Source organism: Cervus elaphus, chromosome X, assembly GCF_910594005.1.
Source record: "Cervus elaphus chromosome X, mCerEla1.1, whole genome shotgun sequence".
Lineage (NCBI taxonomy): Eukaryota > Metazoa > Chordata > Mammalia > Artiodactyla > Cervidae > Cervus > Cervus elaphus.
Genome location: NC_057848.1, coordinates 165,180,585 through 165,200,029, shown reverse-complemented (window position 1 = coordinate 165,200,029; position 19,445 = coordinate 165,180,585). Strand labels below are relative to the sequence as shown.

General features: G+C 40.8%; 1 protein-coding gene across 5 annotated transcripts in view; it reads right to left on the bottom strand.

The window, feature by feature from the left end:
* The window catches only part of MID1 (midline 1), a 395,471-nt gene that overhangs the window by 211,546 nt on the left and 164,480 nt on the right, over positions 1–19,445 (bottom strand). The window contains exon 2 of one of the 5 annotated variants that reach the window (XM_043895870.1): positions 8,845–8,909. The exons of the other annotated variants lie outside the window; for them this stretch is intronic. The gene's annotated coding sequence lies outside the window, so the exon portion shown is untranslated. The remainder of the gene's footprint in view (positions 1–8,844; positions 8,910–19,445) is intronic. 5 annotated transcript variants of the gene reach the window in all.

The window sequence follows — 19,445 nt, the reverse complement described above, 5'->3', positions numbered from 1 at the left end:
AGGAGATCCAACCAGTCTACCCTAAAGAAATCAGTCCTGAATATTCATTGGAAGGACTGATGCTGAAGCTCCAATACTTTGGCCACGTGATGTGAAGAACTGACTCACTGGAAAAGACCCTGATGCTGGGGAACACTGGAGGCAGGAGGAGAAGGGGACGACAGAGGATGAGATGGTTGGATAGCATCATCCACTTGATGGACATGAGTCTAAGCAAGCTCTGGGAGTTGGTGATGGACAGGGTGGCCTGGCGTGCAGCAGTCCATGGGGTCGCAAAGAGTCGGACATGACTTAGTGACTGAACTGAACTGTTTAAAAGTACAAGGAATTAATAGTAATGTATCAGTGATAACTTCTTTTTAAAAAATATTTATTTATTTTATTTTTGTCCTTCCTAGGTCTTTGTTGCTGCACGGGCTTTTCTCTAGTTGTGGCAAATGAGGGCTATTCTCTAGTTGCAGTACAAGGGCTTCTCATTGCAGTGGCGTCTCTTATTGTGGTGCATAGGCTCTAGGCAAACAGGCCTCAGTATTTGTGGCTTGTGGGCTTTAGTTGCCTTGTGGCATGTGAAATCCTCCCAGACTAGGGATGAAACCCATGTCCCCTGCATTGGCAGGTGGGTTCTTAAGCTCTGGATCACCAGCAAAGCCCCAATGCTAAGTTTTTAGTCCTGATGAGTATATCATGGTAATGTAAGATATACCGTAAGGGGTAGCTGGGTGAAGGGTATGTGGGAACTCTCTTTGCTGTCTCTGCAGCTTTTCTGTAAACCTAAAAATGTTCTAAAATCAAAGGCTTATTTTTTAGAAAGTACAAAAATTAATGTGGGTGAATACATTGAGGGGAAGTGGGAAAGGATGGATAAAATTCTTACACAGAAAAAAGGATTACTAGTAGGTAATCATTTGTTCTTTATTTTGTACCAAGCACTAAACTATATACCTTATGTCTTTAAGATGGTGCCCTTTAAGTGCACTGATAAAGGAATACTGTTCCCTACTCTACTCTGATTAACAAAAGAACCAACTCTTAAGGAAAAAAATCCCAGACATGTGGTCCTTACATCTCAGATGGAGAACCTTCTTTTCCCCTTCCTCTCTGTTATCTCCCTATTTTCTCCTTCCCTGGAGTTTTAGACCCCCTCCAAACACTATCTTTATTCCTTCCCTTCATGACATTTCTTTGTCATGACTCATATGTTTCAGTATCAGAATAATCAAATGCACAATTATTTCAATAGGCAAATATTTGAATTTAGAGACGATAAAAACCGACAATCATATTTCAACTTGGAGATCTCTAATACATGACATTATTTTCCATATGTTTTGCAAGAACATGGTCGATGTGTTAACCCTAGTTAGAGTCAACCTCAGTCTGGCCTTGAGGCCCCACTGTGAATTCTCTGGACTTGATGAGTTCCTCTTCAGCATTTATCAAGTAACCTAATTATTATCTCAGCTATTCTTAGCTCCAGAACAGGGTCCAAAGTTCCCCTGATAGTCACACAGCACAATTTCCAAGGCTGACACAAAATCATTACTCCCTTCTACCCTCAAAAGCTGAAAGATGCACAGATTACAAGCGTCAAAGTAGGTCTCCGAAGGCCAGTTTCCTTCTAGACCTCTCTGCCCTCCTTAGAATTCTATTGAGACTCACTGTCTACATCATTCATTTAACTAGTGATCCTATTATAGCTTGCATTAGCTTCTCTGTAGTTATTAACATTACTGAGAGTGGATATCTGTTTTGAACTTCCTCCCAGACTTTGTGGGTACGGCTCTTTGCTCTCAGGCTTTTTAACCACAGCAAGTATGAAGGTGAAGCAGTGCCATGTGGCTGAAAGTCCCAGGGAACAGGCAGTCAGGAGCATGGTTTCCAATTCTTTCTGCCACCAACAAGCTTTGTGCATCCCAGGGTAAGCAGGTTCACTTCTCAGGGTCTCAAAGTCCTCAGAGGGGGCAGCAAGGGGTTGGACATGACCCAGCTAAACCACTAGGGTTCACTGTGCACTGCCATATGGACGCCTCTTGGGTTCCATGTCATTCCTTTCAATGCCACCTATTCCACCAGCCAATGCCATGGTGACCATTTCTGCATGGGCTTCAACCAGTTTGCCTTGGGTGTACCTAGGGGCCCTCGAGGCCAGGCTTGGGGCTTTCCTGACATCTCAGCTCTCCTGGATGTAAAACCACAAGTACAGAAAGCCATCTCTCACGGGGACACCCAAGACTGCTGGGGTACGTGAGCCTTTTGTCCCAAAGATGAATTCTAAGACCCACTTGATAAGCTCTTCCAAACACCCCTTGGGATAAACCTCCTCATTGCCCATGTAAGAAGGGAACTTGATGATACCCTTGGCCCACCCTTCCCACTATCTCGGCGCTGCTCCCTGAGACTCTTTCCCAAAGAGACTTCCTGCAAGGAGACTGTGATTCAGGATCTGCCCAGGGTGGGATCCAGGCTAAGACAATAGCCTACTCTACATCAGACACTGTCATCCTTTTCTACTCTAAATTTGGATGGTTCTGCAATTATTTGCTGGAAGACTTCAGTTCTGCCCAGTGGTTCCTGTAATAAGAACAGGCTGGTGAGGATGAGTGGCCAGGGTAACTGCAAATTACTTCCAGCTTTTTGCCTGACTTTGACAGGCCACCAGGCATAAGTTTCTGGTATACTCCCTGGGTACATTTGGCTGTATCACATGGTGACCTAATATAAGTGGAAAGGAAATATAAGAGGGAGTAATTTGAACATAAATAGGCTAATGAGAAAGACCCAGAAACGGCTCTTCTTTCTTTCCAGTCCTTGACGTTAAGCAAAATGTTAAAGGAAGGTCACCTGCATTTCTGCTCAAAGTGGAAGTTTTAAAGTTCAGAAGATTTTTTGAAAAAGCACATTTTTGCGAGTTGCCAAAAATGAGGGAAGTGTGTCATCTCTCTCTTTAGAATAGAACGAAAGGACATGAATCATTGTTGCAAGGGGAGGCAGAGTATTTTTGGTAAATAAAGTTTGGAAAATAAATTAAGCACTCTCTCATTTATAAATGGCAAGTTCTCTTTGAACCTTGGAAATATTAATATGTATTGTGGTTCTTTGAGAGGGAGACTCAGAAAGCAGCATTTTCCTAATTTTCCCACAGATCATTTTCCAAAGCAAGAAGGTATGAAATAGACTTAAAGAAATTAAAAGAAAGTTGTCTTCTTTTGCATGACTTGAATGTCTTAATTGGAGGATGTAACAGGTAAATACTTGAGGCTTCTCTTACTATGATCTGGATATACTTATACTGGATGTGTGTGTGTGTTCAGTTGTGTCCGACTCTTTGTGACTTCATGGACTGTAGCTTGTCAGACTCCTCTGTCCAGGCAATTTCCCAGGCCAGAATATTGGAGTGGGTTACCATTTCCTTCTCCAGGGGATCTTCCCAACCCAGGCATTGAACCCAGGTCTCCTGCCTTGCAGGTGGATCCTACACTGTCTGAACCACCAGGGAAGCCCATATGAGGTTGGCAAGGGTTAAAAATCACCTCTTGAAAACTGTTAAGAGTATTGTGTGCCTCAATTCAACTTCAAATGGAGAATTAGACTAAAGAAGTGTTGATGTAAAAAAGTGCTATTTTGGGGACTTCCCTGGTGCTCCAGTGGTTGGGAAACTAGCTTCCAGTGCATGGGACGTGGGTTTGATCACTGGTCCAGGAACTAAGATCCCACATGTTTCAAGGCTACTGATCCCAGGTTAAGACATGACATGGCAAAATAAGTAAATATATGAATAAATATTTTTAAAGTAATATTTTTTAAAAGACAAAGCTGAAAGGTAAGATGATGAATTGGAAATGGAAGGATCAAAGGTATTTACTACCCATGTTACCAAAAAGAAACAGTTTCTAATTTGGAGGGTAGTTGGGAGCTTAAGGCTACATCTGATTCCACATGTCCAAAGCACATAGTGAGCCTCATCAGAGGAGCCCTGTCCCTCTGTGTAGGTAACAATGGAAAATACAGTCTGTGCCATTCAAGTGTGGTCCTGTGTGAAACCATTGAGCATCGGGATGGTCTCATGTGCAGGTAAGAGAAGCAAAATGATCACAAATGACTCAGCTTCATTCCTCATTCCTTATTTTAGGGAGTCCCTTCAGTTGTCAAAATTTTACCTGTCTTCTCATCCTGCACACATCACTGTGTGTTTCTCTCATCTTTATGAAAAAGGATTGAATGAAATTCCCCAACAATCTCCAGCCACAAGTTCTAACTATTCTAGTTATGATTTTATTTTTACCTTCGACCTCTGGCAGAAAAATATGAGATTCCACTGCCATGAGCATTTCAGATTTCATACATGAACTTGTGAGCAGCAGAAAAAAAGATTTCTCTGAGGTTTTCCCTCTATTGTATATTTGAGCATATGTTTTTGTAGCTATGCCTTACAATGCCTCAGTGACTTTGTAACTTCTGGTAAGCCTCTGCTTCAGTTTCTTCTGCCTCTAAAGGTTAAGGAAAGAATTAAATATAACCAATCATTAAGTAGAGTACAAATATGAAGTTTACTATTCTTTTTTAATTGAAGTATACTTGATTTACAATACTGTGTTAGTTTCACATGTACAGCAAAGTAATTCTGATCTATCTATCGATATAGATAGATATAGATAGCAATGAAGAACTGATGCTTTCGAATTGTGATGCTGGGAAAAACTCTTCAGAGTCCCCTGGACTGCAAAGAGATCAAACCAGTCAATTCTAAAGGAAATCAGCCCTGAATATTCATTGGAAGGACTGATGTTGAAGCTGAAGCTCCAACACTTTGGCCACCTTATGCGAACAGCCAACTCATCGGAAAAGCCCCTGATGCTGGGAAAGATTGAAGGCAAAAGGAGAAGATGGTGGCAGAGGATGAGATGGTTAGATAGTATCACTGACTCAATGGACATGAGTTTGAATAAACTCCGGGAGATAGTGAAGGACAGGGAAGCCTGGTGTGCTGCAGTCCATGGGGTCGCAGAGAATCAGACACAACTTAGCCACTGAACAACAGCAACAAATAGATGTCTATCTATACCTATATTCTTTTTTAGATTCTTTTCCTATATAGGTTATATAGGATATTTATTATAGTTCCCTGTGCTATACAGTATGTCTTTGTTATTTATCTATTTTATATAGTGTATATATGTTACTCCCAAACTATCCCTGCCCTCCTACTATTCTTGAATATAGGATGTTGTGCTACCCATTGCAGATTCAAAGCTCAGTAAGAGGTTCTTTTCCCTTGACAAGTTCATACCTCATTGGGTGAAAATCTAAAATCAAGTGAGCAAGTGCAATGTATCATAATATTGCGATCAATAGTCTATTTACTATTAAGCAATGATATTTACATACATATAGTAACCTGGCCATCCAAAAATTCCCTTTTAGTCCTACCTGTAGCCTTATCTAGCTGTATAAGCTGGAAAAACCAATTAACCTGTTTGAGACTTAAGTTATCTATCCATACATAAAATGAGGGTTGAATTACATGATTTCCAAAGTCCTTTGATTCAAACCCATGCTCTAGCATTTCTCATTTTAGCTCTCATTTCTAGTACTTTTTAGAGATGAGATTGTATCCGGAAGACACTGTTGGTTGACTACCCTGTAGCCACTGGCCCTTTATCTTTGCTAAAAGCAACCTCCCCGAAATTTGGCCAGGTCTAGGGCAGCAATATATTCAGGGAGTTGTGCTCTCCTTAACTCCAAGGGGTGAAAAGGAAATGTTGAAGCCACAAAAGGGGGGGATGTGTGAAGAATAACTCCATTTCCTGCCTTTGGATACAGGGACTGAGGAGGTGATGCCTGGAGCTAGGGCAACCATCTTCCCACCACTTGCTGATATAAACTCACTCACTGAGGATGACAGAATGGAAAACTGAGGCACATCAATTTCCCTGAGTTTCCCTGGTGGTTTAGGCGGTAAAGAATCCACCTGCAATGCAGGAGACCTGGGTTTGATCCCTGTGTCGGGAAGATTCCCTGGAGAAGGGAATGTCAACCTACTCCAGTATTCTTGCATGGAGAATCCCATGGACAAAGAGGAACCTGGTGGGCTGCAGTCCAAAGGGTCGCAGAGTCAGACATGACTGAGCGATCAACACTTACTTACACTTACTTACATATGTGGGATCTTACTTCCCCAACCAGGGATGGAACCTGTGTTCCCTGCAGTGGAAGTGGGGAGTCTTAACCATTAGACCATCAGGGCCCCCACATGAGGATTCTTGATATCATCATGCCAAGAAATTAATCAGTCCTGGAACTGTGGTTGAATTTGCATGTGTGAGATTAAAAGAAAAAAGAAAATCTGTGTTGTTCAAGCCATTGAAAGTGCCCAACTAAAAACAAACAATCTGAAAAGCTGAATTATGGTACTTTGAAATGTTTACTAATCACAAGCCAAATTTAATACTGTAAGAAAGAGAATTCATTTCAGACCAGTAAGAGGATAAGATGAGAGATTCAGAGAAATAAAAGCCCCTTAACAAATCTGATCTTCAATTTCGTCATCTGTAAAATAGAATCCAAAGTATATCTACATCACTGAGATGGTAAAGGCATAGTAAGAATACACTATTTATTGACTGTTGAATTATACATGAGAAAGCTGGTATGGCAGAGATTGTTATACGACCACCAAATCCTGTAATATTTTGAGTTTCTTCTTGGACGCACAGGAAGACCATTTCCCCCCAGCTTCCCATGTGAATAGGTTTTGATCATGTGACTCAATTCTGGGTTGTGGGAAAAAGTGATGCAATCAGCTTGTAGTCTGGCTCTCATTAATATCTCACATGATCCTCCTGGTTGCTCTCCTAGTGTCACATTACTGTCAAATTTCAAAGCATGAGACCAAGTTTTCATACTGGCCACTAGATGGACATTGAGTAGTTTTATTTTATTAAAATATCTACCAAGATTTACAATGATCTCCTTTCACTCATGTTTTTTGCTTTTCATTTAAAAATGAAATGTAATTTAATAATGAAGAAAGCTTGCTCAAAATCTATATCAAAATAAATATGGAAAAATGACTTTAAAATATCAGATAAAGTTTGCAAAATCATGGATAAATTCTTCCCAGGGAAACCAAGCAGCTACTCCTCTAAGTAGGTACATATAAGCAGGTATTATTTATACCTAAACATTGACTAGGAAGAATGTCTGTAAAGAAAATGATGTCCTTAGGCACGTACATTTTTTTTTTCCTTTTCTCAAACACAGCCTAGACATCTTATCTTCTCCTATAGCTTTTAACACACATTCTGCATTTCTACTCCATCTGGCAGGGCTGGTTTAAAGGAAGATGTGGTATTGTGGGAAAATGCCGAAGGAGAAATCCACCTCTCCTTGTAGTTGAATCACATTTACCACCAGACATGAGCAAGTAAATGTGTGTGCCTGCTAATGGCAGCATAGTTTCCCTTTTATGAGTTGCATCATGTTTACAGCAACTTCTTTTTGTAAGTAGGCACAATGAGAGTTATAATTTGCATCCATCTGAGAAAGCTGAGCGCTGAAAAATTGATGTTTTTGAACTATGGTGTTGGAGAAGACTCTTGAGAGCCCCTTGGACTGCAAGGTGATCCAACCAGTCCATCCTGAAGGAGATTAAGTCCTGGGTGTTCATTGGAAGGACTGATGTTGAAACTGAAACTCCAATACTTTGGCCACCTCATGTGAAGAGTTGACTCATTGGAAAAGACCCTGATGCTGGGAGGGATTGGGGGCAGGAGGAGAAGGGGACGACAGAGGATGAGATGGCTGGATGGCATCACTGGCTCGATGGGCATGAGTTTGAGTAAACTCCAGGAGTTTGTGATGGACAGGGAGGCCTGGCATGCTGCGATTCAGGGGGTCGCCAAGAGTTCGACACGACTGAGTGACTGAACTAAACTGAACTGAAGTGGGCCACCTCATGCGAAGAGTTGACTCATTGGAAAAGACCCTGATGCTGGGAGGGATTGAGGGCAGGAGGAGAAGGGGACGACAGAGGATAAGATGGCTGGATGGCATCACTGACTCGACGGGCATGAGTTTGAGTAAGCTCCGGGAGTTGGTGATGGACAGGGAGGCCTGGTGTGCTGCTATTCATGGGATTGCAGAGTCAGACATGACTAAGCGACTGAACTAAACTGACTGAAGTAAAAAAAGAAAAAGCCATGAAAATAATTTCTATATGTGTTACCTAGAAGATAAAGAAATCTCCAGCATTTTCAAAAGAACCCTAGTTGGCATTATAATTTTTTACTGTGAACCATGAAATGTGGAATACTATTAACATAGGAAATGATTTAAAATTTTTGGCTTGATGAAAAGTAATGTACATTCTCATTCGAATCTGCTTATCTAGTTGTATATTTCACTTGAAACAAGACTTAAATATGAATTTACTTATTTCCATATAGCTTGATTTTGAAAATAGTAATTGTTGAACATTTACTTCTAATGGGTCCACTTCACTGGAAGATTGAAAAGAAACAGTCCTCTTCAGTAATGACATGCATTTCATAACTTTTAAAAATATAAAATAAACAGGTACACTAAAATAAGTATACAATAAAAGAAACTGAGAAGAATACAGAAACTGCATTCATGTTTAAGATAAGATTATGGAAACAAAAGACATCAAAGAAAGGTCACTGGAAACTAACCCCCCAATCACTTGGGAGTAAAAGGTCATACCTTAACTATTGATAGGGCTACTTGAGTAGAAAATTTTCAAAAGCACTGTACTAGTTACTTAGTCAAGTCACTTATCTCCAGCTTGATATTTGCCTCAAAAGTTTCACATCTAAATGAGTATACCTGAACAAACCCAGGGACAGGAAACTCATCTCCTTCCTTGCAATTACTTCCACAGTTGGGCAGCTCTGTAAGTTAGAAGGCATATTGTCAGGATAAGTAAATCCCCCTGTTACAACAAAAGATCCCTAACTCTTCACGGTTGGACACAATAAGAGTTAATTTCATATTCATACCACAGAGCAACATGGAGTTCCTGTCCCATTTCAGATTTATTTCATGTTCATATCACAGTCCAACATGGAGTTCCTGTTCTGTTTCCTCTCATACACCCAGGCCCCTTCCATCCACCATCTTCCAGGGCCTCGGGGTTTTTCCCTGGGTCTCTTGCACCTGACAGGCAGGCCAGGGAACAGAGAGCATGTCAAAAATCTCAAAGGAGGCTTTAGAGGACAGGCCTAGAAGTAGTGTACATCAATCCCACCCATTGGCCTGACATAGGCACATGGCCCCACATGACTAACAAGGGGCACTAGGACAATAAATATTGTAAATTTACTACTGCAATTGACATTACATTAGGTGCTGTTAACGTGTTGAATTTACTCCCCAAACTGCTGTTACCCATGCTGCCAAACTGCATCTCTTCTTTTTTGCACTTAGTTTACTGATGGAAGGACAGATATTCTATTCATTTCATGTTGTTGGATGTGAATACCATGACTACCCTAATCAGAAAGTTTTGGATCTTGTCTGTTCCATCTCTGGCCCTTTAAATATATGACCATCTCTAAAAGCAAGTGAGACTTTTAGAGCCAGCCATAAACACAGCCAGATGCTCAGACCAAAATATTTGTAGTTATCCATGGTATGTTTCTTTCTCTCAAATCTGACATAAAATTCATTGGGAAATTCTGTCAGTCTCACCTTCAAAACTAACCCAAAATCTGATGATCTCTTACTGCATCCCACTGCTCTGGTCCAAGCCACCACCATTTTTAGATTGCATTCTTGCTGTAGCCCCTAAAGTGTGCCTACTTCTACCCTGAGCTTGCCCCGCACCTCCCCGCCCCACCCCCCCAGCCTATTGAAAGCTGTCATTCTTTTTAACTCCTCTGCTTAGAACTCTTCTAGGGCTCCCATTCTCACACCAAGTAAAAGTCAAAGTCCACACAATGCCTACAAGCCTCTGAAAGGCCATCACTACTGTGATCTCATCTTCCCTCAATTTAAGTAATGTACATTTGTGGGGTGACACCAGCATGTAGTGGAAAGTCTTGACTTCAGAGTCCACTTGGCTTGGATCAAAATCTGTTCCATGTTACTTAACAATCTGAGCCTGAATTTCCTCCTCGACAAAATGGGAACAATGACACTTTCATCATAAATATTTGGGAAGATTGAAACAATATTTGCCAAACCTCTTTTTAAAAATATACACCTGATGTACAATAAGTACTCAATTACTTTATAACCTGGACTACCTTGCACTATTGGCCATGAGACAGCAAGCTCTGTATGGCTTCCATCTGTGGAAAGAGCTACCTATATTCATCCCCCAACATTCAGGCCAGGACAATCATCTTTATTCTCAGAATTTTTTTAACTGGGCCTAAGAGAAAGGAATACTTTTCTCTCAGGTTATGATGTAGTGAGGATGTGAGCCCAGGAGCTACAAGTGACCAGAGAACTCCTGTCATGTCAAGACAGCTGGCCCAAGAGACTGAAGTGGGTAGAGAATGAATAGAAAAAATAATAAGCAGCGCCTGTTTTCTTTCATTGTTCTATTCATAATTCTGTGGGTCTCCAGCTATCCTTCTCTAGTATATTGCAAAATTTGGCTACTAATTCCATCCAAAAGTATTAGGTTGCCCAAAATGTTTATTTGGGGTTTTCCACAAGATAGTACAAAAAACCCAAATAAACTTTTATGCCAGCACAATAGAATCTAGGGCTTCCCTGGTAGCTCAGTTGTAAAGAACCCTTCTGCCAATGCAGGAGACCTAGGTTCGATCCCTGGGTTGGTATGATCCCCTGAAAAAGGAAATGGCAACCCACTTCAGTATTCTTGCCTGGGAAATCCCATGGATAGAGGAGTCTGGTAGGCTATAGTCCATGGGGTCAGAAAGAGTAAGACATGACTTAGCAAATAAACAACCAAGACACAACAATAGAATCTATCTACTCCTTGAATCTAGACGTGGTTATACACCTCTTGTAGGTCAACAGGACACTAGTGAACATGAAGCAAATAGAGGCTTATAAAGTGTTTGTGCTTTGGGAATTGCCCCCCTGTGCTGCTGGGAGTTTTCCATTAACGTATGAAATGGTGCAGGCTAGCCATCTGAAAAATGAGAGAAATGGGCAGTATAGATCATATAGACCATGTAGAAGCATTTTAGCTGATGCTTCCTAGACCAACCAGTCTCCAGATGACCTCCCAGCTGACTGCAGACACATAAGTGACCTCAGATGAGGTAAGCAGAAGAATCACCCAGCTGGCCCACAGAATCATGAACTAATGATTGCTGTCATAAGTCAGTAAGTTTACAGTTAGCTTGTTACACAGCACTGGATAACTGATACACTCCTCACATTCACACATACCCAACACAAACAAACTTTCCTTTTTTCCCCCTAAAATGAACTCTTTTTTTTTTTTTTTTTGCCATATACCATCAAAAGAAATCTTGCTAAAATGAAAGGGCTTCCGGTGCCCCTGTCAGTGAATTGGTGCTCTGTCCATTCATTTAACTTATTCTATAACTCAAACTCTGCCCTTAAATCCCAACTTCTCCTCCCAAACCCTATGTTGCTATTACCCACCTATGTTGTGTCCTCTAAAGCTGCAAAAAAAAAAAAAAAAAAAATCTCTGCCCTCTGCAGGTTGGACTCCCTCCCATGGCCTTTGCCAAGGGTCTGTACCTGCCACTTCCTGTTGGCTCTTCTTTGTGCCAACTGCTTGATGATGTGACTCTCCATTTATTACTGACCACTGGACCTACTGCTGCCACTCTTCACTTGTCTGCACAGACTTCCTCCTGCAAAGAGAAGAGCTATCCACCTGCCAAAAACTGACAGTCAGCTTCCTCCCTGGATGTTCTGTTCCATTAGGCCCAGATTCCCATGCTCTTATTCTTCCGGTTTATCCTCTGTCTGAGACACAGCTGGGCCTGGGAAGTTAGGCAAATATCCATGAGCTTGCATATCCAGATGACAAATTGTAAACAGCAGAAGGAGATGGTGATTTTTAAAAATAAATTGCAAGGAAATGACCTGTCTTCCTTGTGGAAGGATATTGGCAAGGCTGTTGCAGGGGCCCGTGGAGTGTGAATGCTGCCTTTGGGGTGGGGAGACAGTGAAGTTGGTTCCCAACAGTATGAACCAGATAGGTTAATGCTCAACTCATATTCCCCTACACCTTCCCATTTCCCATTCTGTGCCTGATAGCCTGACAACTGCCAGCCCCTACATCTCCTTCCTAGAGTTGTCTCTGGAGGTTTTGCTTGCTTTGGCAAGACCCAAGGAACTGGAGAATTAAAGTCTCCCAGGACCGATGCTGAAGCTCCAATATTTTGGCAACCTGCTGCAAACAGTTGACAAATTAGAAAAGATTCTGATGCTGGGAAAGACTGAGGGCAGGAGGAGAAGAGGACAACAGAGGATGAGATGGTTGGATGGCATCACTGACTCAATGGGCATGAGTTTGAGTAAACTCCAGGATATGGTGAAGGACAGGGAAGCCTGGCAATTGCAGTTCATGGAGTCTCGGAGAGTTGGACATAACTGGGAAACTGAACAATCACCACCACCACCACCTCTGGCCCTGTGCAGTTCTTACTGAGTCAGTGACCAGAGTTGGTATATAAATAGCTCAACTCTCTCTTCACCTGGATGAGATACCTCCGAGGAGTGTGTTTGATGCTATATTGTCACCCTGCTTATTTAACTTATATGCAGAGTACATCATGCAAAATGCCGGGTTGGATGAAGCCCAAGCTGGAATCAAGATTGCTTGGAAAAAATATCAATAACTTCAGATATGCAGATTACACTACACTTATGGGGTCACAAGAATCAGACATGACTTAGTGACTAAACCACCACCACCCTTATGGCAGAAAGCATAGAGGAACTAAAGAGCCTCTTGATAACAGTGAGGAAGAGAATGCAAAAGCCGGATTAAAACTCAACATTCAAAAAACAAAGATCATGGCATCCAGTCCCATTACTTCATGGCAAATAGATGGGGAAACAATGGAAACAGTGACAAACTATATTTTCTTGGGCTCCAAAATCACCACAGATGGTGACTGCAACCACGAAGTTAAAAGACGCTTGCTCCTTGGAAGAAAAGCTATGACCAACCTAGACAGCATGTTAAAAAGCAGAGACATTACTTTGCCAACAAATGTCCATCTAGTCAGAGCTGTGGTTTTTCCATTAGTCGTGTATGGATGTGAGAGTTGGACCATAAAGAAGGCTGAGCACCGAAGAATTGATGCTTTTGAACTGTGGTGTTAGAGAAGACTCTTGAGAGTCCCTTGGACTGCAAGGAGATCCAACCAGTCCATCCTAAGGAAATCAGTCCTGAATATTCATTGGAAGGACTGATGCTGAAGCTGAAGCTCCAATATTTTGGCCACCTGATGCAAAGAGCTGACTCATTAGAAATGACCCTGATGCTAGGACAGATTGAAGGCAGGAGAAGAAGGGGATGACAGAGGATGAGATGGTTGGATGGCATCACTGTCTCAATGGATATGAGTTTGAGTAAACTTGGGGAGATAGCAAAGGACAGGGAGGCCTGGTATGCTGCAGTCCATGGGGTCACAAAGAGTCAGACAGGACTGACCCACTGAAAAACAACCTAGAGTTCCCCAGTATGATTAAGCTCTAGGTGTTCAGAGTGGTAACTGACTTGGTAACACATTATTGGTTTCCTTTCCTCCTTTGTCTCTCTCCTCCAAATAAATTACTTGCACTTGAAATTTTGTTTCAAGATCTACATCCAGAAGAACCCAAACAAAGACAGTAACCTACCTACTGGATGCCTTGAAGGACAGGAGTTGGATCTATGGAGATGATGGCAACGATTTAGGGGGGAGAGAAGCTAACAATGTGATGATGAACAGAATGAGCTACTTGGATGGTAAACAGGATAAAATCTGCCATAGGTCCCATCTACCCTATGTCCAAGAGTCTGGGAGATTTACCTGATAGGCAAGTAATTGAAACAAGACTGAATATAAGGGAAATGTTGGGTCATAACCCACTTCATCTATAACATGGGCATCAGTCACTCTGCCCAATATCCACAGGGCAATAAACTGGTGGAATTTAATTTCTTTTCATGTGGAGCTATTCAAGCATTACTTTGCAGATTTTTATGGGAGAATGATCCTCTAATATGTTTCTTTGTCTAAGAGCTAAGTACAACTTAAAACAGATAACCAGGAGTGTTCCAATAACTATGTTCAAATATTTATGCAACATTGACTTTCTGAGCATAGAGTTAAATTGGTTAGTTCTTTTGCCAAATGCCTTCAGACTTCATTGACTTTTTTTTTGGAATTAGTACAAAAGCAGAGATTATATCCAAAACTTGTTCAAGGATTCTGTGTGGTCCAGAAAATGATGAGTCTTTACCGGTTCACAGGAATTAAATATTGAACATGTTAACTCTTCATCTTTTGGGACAGTGAGCAACCAAGGTGTCTGGACTGACTCAGGAAAGACCTATATATAAATCTCTGACCTATTCTTTTAAAAGAGCAGAAAAATGCTTGATAGTTCAGAATGATGCTAAGAAAAAGAGTAATTTCAGCCATTTAGGAGACAATGCTGAGCATCTGAACAGGTTCCCTTTGCCCACAGCCAGTATTATTGTCACTGCTTTGTCAAGAATTCTGAGATCCTTTGAGCATGAAAGGGAGGGTAGGGAATCAAATCTCTCTACTTCATAGAGAACGTATTAGAACCGCTTCAAAATTAGCCTCGGCTTAGCTTAATGAAATTTCCCCATTGTTTAGCAGCAGCCCACCAAACTCACAGCATTCAAACTTTAGCCCTTTGACTGTAAAAAGACTGGGAAATCAGACAACCTACAAAATGAAGACGATTATTCCTCTTCCCCAGGTTCACAAAGGGACTCAAACCTGCTCAGCCTCCGGAGGAGGCTAAATATTAGAGGCATCCTGACTGAAGACATGTTTTATTCTCAAATGCACAGTTAAACGCATAAAATGCCTATGTTATTGAGCTAGAAGTTTCTGCTATTAAACTCGCCAACCCTGCTGTGTTCGAGAAATCATTCTCAAGAATGGCAGAGTAACCAAGAGATGTGAAGTGGGATCACTCCCCTCTGTGTCCCTGAAGGGTCTCCAGTGGGATTTTCCTTGGAAGGCCCTCTCCATGGAGACTTCTCCCCAGCTCTGGTTAAATTAATTTGCCTTCACTGGCCTGAGATAAGAAAAGTATAATTACTTTTCCACCCCTCATCCCTTCCACTCTGCACCCACACAAAATCTTTGCATTTCCAATACTCCTGAAAGCATCACTGCGATAGCCACATGACTTTCTGTTTGACATCAATACGTGCATAAAGTCTGACCCTCATAGCTCACCTTTATCACTTACTGTCTGTGTATTCATCTCCCTTTGGCCTGAACAACAGGGCACCTAAACTTACAGTCTTCAGAGCACCAGTCAGTGATGCAATGTAGCAAACAAAGGATCTCTTGATTTAAATTATACCACTGTCAAATGCTGATGTGTGTAAATAATTAATTGTATTTTCACTGGTGAGTCCAGTTTGATCTTTCAATCTCTGGTGACCCCTGGGGTCTGCAGCTCCCCAAGAAGCAGAGACATTTAGGATTTTTTATTATCAGCTCATAACTAATTTATAGATCACTATGGAGTCAGGTGCACAGATTCAGGGCCTCATTTTTCACTCTAAGTAGCTCCAGTGTTAAAGGCTGGCTACTTCCCAGAAATCAATGAAAGGGAACAGAGATGTGGACAAGGCCCAGATGCCATGGCATGGGTATCTTTCAGAAGAAGCATAAATATCTCCAGGTAAAGAGTTTCCTACTTACAAACAACCAAGCTGTCTGTCTGCTAAAAACCCATGTATGTTGCATACTGAAAAAAAAAAAAAAGATCATTAAAATTATGTTCTTCATCTCTGATTTGCCTTCTTTAGTGAAGTTTTTATAAAAACAATTCCATTAGACTCAAACTTGGAGGAAGTACTAGGGCTTTTTAAAAAAGAGAAGGGACTTTCTTAACAGGAAAATTTTATCATGCCAGGAAATGAGCTTGAAAGAAAGGGAAAACACTTGAAGGCTAATTACAGCTTTGATATAGCACATGTGCTATGTCTTTTAGACAACAGCATCGAGTATGGAGTTTATTTCCCTATGATTTTTCAAAGTTTATTTTTAAATTAAAAAAAAAAATTTTTGGCTGTGCTACATGGTATGTGGGATCTTAGTTCCTCGACCAGGGATTGAACCCCCACCCCGTGGATTGGAAGTATGGACTCTTAACCACTGGACCCCCAGGGAAGTTCTCCCTTATGATTTTCTAAAGTGTATAGTATCATATGCACATGTTGATATGTGATAGAAAGAAGAGAAACGTGCAAAGGCTAAAAGGGCCATTTATTACAGACCTTCAAAGAAACCAACAATGACTTAGGGATGTGTATTACATTCCTGACTTTTCTGTGGTTTCCTCGATAGCATCAAGAGTTTTCTGCGAAGATACTCAAGAATTCCATCTCCATCATAGCGAAGTAAGTACTCCCGCCCTCTGACCCTTCATTCGTGTCCACAACTTCGACACACAAAGCTCGTTCTCCCAGAGCTGAGGAAAGATGGGCGGCGTAAAGAAAACCTACACCCAGCGGCATCTGAAACAAGTACTGGTGGAATAAAGAAATCTCTGAACATATTCATAAGGAGTGTTTCTTTAGGGTACTTTTCTCTGTCTTGGGGACAGCACCGAAGCTGTGTCACATTCTGAAACTGTTGCTATGGCAAAGCGTCCTGTTTTATTGACTATGGAGCACATTGTTGTGTTTAAGTCATGTAAATGATCAGGATACAAAGGAAAGGGCCCCCTGGCAGCCCCAGTGCAGGGGTCTCTCCCCCTTGACACACACATTTTCACAGCCTGGGAAGGCATTTCTTTCAAAAAGCTCCACTCCCTGGGTGCTGTGAACTGGTCTTTGGAGACATTTATGAGATCTCCATATCTTTGAGAATTGATTCTGCAAGGGCAAAAGAATTCACAATCATGAAGCCCTTGCTTTTATTTTAAGGCCAGGATCTTTCTATAGAGATTTTGCATTCTCTACCTATTAACACATTTTACTTTCCAGGCTGCTGATCTTGTCTAATATTTCAACTTTCTATCAATTTCTGTCACTTGGAAGCAAAGTAGGAGAGTTTCTCTTTTGTTCCCCCTGTATCTCTCTAATATGTGTTTTTAATTAAGTATTTTACTACAGCATCAATTCACACTGATTAGACATAATTACAGAAACAAAATATGCAGAATACATTTTAATAATGCCTGCCACCTCTGAGGAAACAATGAAGATCTAATTTAATGATCTAAGTGTTTTTTGAAAGCAAGATGGAGTTTAAAAATAGTCATATGTTTTGAAAAGGAGCTTATTAGTATTTTTGATATAAATATAAGCTAAAATGCACCATTATCAGGGTTTCAAAACACGTAATTAAAAAAAAACACTGAGGGCAACATTTTTTTACATGAAGAATCAAATCACACTCTTTAATAATAAAAGCTTGATCCAATGAAAACAGTTTCAACTGTGACACTTGAGACAAGCTGTGATAATTTGTAGTCCAATTTCTCAGGGAAATTTACCACTATGAAAATTGATTTTTTATGGTATTCTGTCCAATGTCTATTTCCAGGGTTTAACGCTACTTATGCTTATGAAGAATGTTATCAGTGGGGGAAACTGCATGAAGGGTGCATATGAATTCGCTGTACTAGTTTTACAACCTCTTGTGTCTTAAACTATTTCGAAAAACAAAACAGAAAAAAAAAAACTAGAGCAAAAATCTATTTTTTATGCCGAATAAAAATATATTTTTCGGACTTGTAAAAAAAACATGCTGTCTCAGTAGATTTTAGATAATTACAGCTACAGAGCCATCTGACATATTATTTCCAGCACTCGTGTAGGCGTCTGGAGTCAAAGGGGTTTTGGACAATAAGTTAACTTTCTCAAGAAAAATTCTATTTATTCCACATTCTCAATTCACTCAGAAAAGAATTCTGTAAACAATATAAATGAGAGATCTATTTACTTTTACTGCTTCAGATGCCCTTCCAATAGTTATTAAAATATTATTTACAATTCCCATAAACCTAGTTGTGTCACTGAATCTCTCACTTTGTTTAGATTTCTTGTTCTCTTTTGAAAAACTTGGTAGTTAAAGTCCTAGTTTTGCATTCCTCCACTTCATGAGGGAAGTTCAGAGATTAATAAAAGGAATAGGCAACAGCACACATCAAGATTATACATAATGTAAATATCTGTTCATATTTTGCTTGGGTGTAACGGGGTGTGTGTGTGTATGTGTAGGTTTGGGAAAGTGTGTAATCTTGCAATGTCAGGGTCAAGAAGATCATAGGAATTGCCTAATTCAACCTAAATATTAATATGTTAAGTATAAATATATTTGATATATATAATGCATACTGCTGGTTACATAATAAATTTTTGCATTTCCATGGCATTCTTTAGGGCTTTCCTCAAGGCTCAGTGGTAAAGACTCTACCTGCTAATGCAGGAGACACAGGTTCGATCCATGGTCAGGGAGATCCCCTAGAGAAGGAAATGGCAACCCACTTCAGTATTCTGGCCTGGAAAATTCCATGGACAGAGGAGCCTGGTGGGCTACAGCCATGGGGTCAGAAAGAGTCAGACACAACTGAACGACTAAGCACACATGCACGGCATTCTTTAAGGGACCATGGCGGCACCACACCTCATTTTATCCTAATATAATTCCGTGAAGTTACAAGAGGTTGTAACCATTATTCTTATGGAGAAAGTGGGCAGCTAACTTCGAAAGATATCCAGCCTCTGGCTTACTCTTACTAGGCATGCTAAAGTGAGATTAGAAATTAAAACCCAGATTCCACACTACTCAGCCATGAAAAAGAATGAAAGAATGCCAACATGGATGGATCTGGGGATTATCATTACTAAGTAAAGTAAGTCAGACAGAGAAAGACAAATATCATATGATGATCATTTATATGTGAAATCTAAAATATGACACGAAAGTATCTATGAAGCAGAAACAGACTCACAGATGTAGAGAACAGACTTGTGGTTACCAAGGGATAGGGAGGGAAAGGGAGGGATGGAATGGGAGTTTGGGGTTAGCAGATGTAAGCTTTTATATGTAGAATGATAAATAACGAGGTCCAACTGTATAGTACAGGGAACTATATTCAATATTCTATGATAAACCATAAAGGGAAAGAATATGAAAAATGTGAAAGCGAAAGTTGCTCAGTTGTGTCTGACTCTCGGCAACCCCATGGACTATACAGTCCATGGAATTCTCCAGGCCAGAATACTGGAGTAGGTAGCCGTTCCCTTCTCCAGG